Source organism: Pteropus vampyrus, unplaced genomic scaffold (assembly GCF_000151845.1).
Source record: "Pteropus vampyrus isolate Shadow unplaced genomic scaffold, Pvam_2.0 Scaffold63, whole genome shotgun sequence".
Classification (NCBI taxonomy): Eukaryota; Metazoa; Chordata; class Mammalia; order Chiroptera; family Pteropodidae; genus Pteropus; species Pteropus vampyrus.
Genome location: NW_011888844.1, coordinates 9,276,702 through 9,278,224, shown reverse-complemented (window position 1 = coordinate 9,278,224; position 1,523 = coordinate 9,276,702).

The window sequence follows — 1,523 nt, the reverse complement described above, 5'->3', positions numbered from 1 at the left end:
AAGAAATCTCTCAGTACTTGACATCATTCTCCATTTGTCATGTCCAATTGAATATCTTACAGGCACTGCATAAGTATATGATCTGTGTTTTTCCTTACTCTGTGCTATTGCTTACACTGTCACCTGACTGAATTACTTTTTCAGTGCTTCACATTCATGAATCTCCCTCTTCTTCAACCTTTTGTCTTATCATCCATCATGTAGGAAATTATTTTGTTCTTATCTGAATTCAGATTATTTCTAATCTTTACTCCTCTAATGCCATTTATTGTTTGTGGTTATTTATGTACACATTGTTTGTCTCATCTACTCTGATAGTTATTTAAGGGGAAAATAACTCTTTTTCATTTCTATTATAGCATAACCTGGAGCAGTGGATTGCATATGATAGTTTAGTCAAAGAGATTTTAATTGATTGAATAAACAAGAACTAGCCAAGGTAACTATAGTGGAAGTTGTGATTAATGAGAACCTTCTATACTATTAAGTTTCACATGAAAAACGTATCCCCAAACTTTCATTTGGACCATTTCACTGTGGAAGCTAGAAGATGCCTTTGAAAACGGGCCTGAGCCCTTTGTGTTTCTCACTCAATCATAAGACATACCCCCATAAATTCTAACATTTTGTTCTATTAATCCTAATAACTTATTAGGATTAATAAATTATTAATCCTAATAAATTATTAATAAAGTCTAACATTTTGCTCTATTAATCTTAATAGAGCAAAATAAGAAATAAGATGGTTTCAGATAACAAACCATCTTTTTATGTTTTTAAATTCTAGCCACACTAATTTATGCTTTCGTAATATTGTTATATATTTGTACATATTTTTTGCTAAATGATTCTTTTTTCTTCTAAATTGTCCACATTTCTAAATAAAAGACCAATTATCATACTTACATATTTGTGAATGCTTTGAAATTTAAAAATAACTGATATTTAAACATAATCATAATTAGTGAAGCCCTGTTTTTCATCAACCAAAGCTCAACAAGAAAACAAAAAGCATAGAATCAAGATAAAGTTAGGCTAGATTCAAGTATAAATTTTCCAGCAATGAAAACTGCTAAGAACTTAGATTTGTATTGGAAAATTTTTAAAAATGCCCATGCAAGAAAACCTAAAGTGCAGAACTGCTATAATAAAGTTACTGAAAGTGCAACTTTTTCTCTACCAAGACTCAGTAAACTTTAGACTATGCTCACTGATCCTGTAAATGAAATTTACAAATAATAGTACACTTACTTAAAAGAAAAGTTTTGGTCACAATATGACTAACAAATAACAAATTCACAAATTATTTCAACTTTTGACCATTTTTTGTGATGTCCTTGCTTTGCTTATGCTCAATGTATAACCAGCTTTTCTAGCTGTTATAATCTATTTCCTAGAACACTAAGACAATCATTTACATATTAAAAAGTAACCATTGTTTGAGTAGAGACAATACCAAACATATGGAGAAGAGTATAATCCTTTCTTTCTTTTTCTTTCTTTCTTTCTTTCTTTCTTTCTTT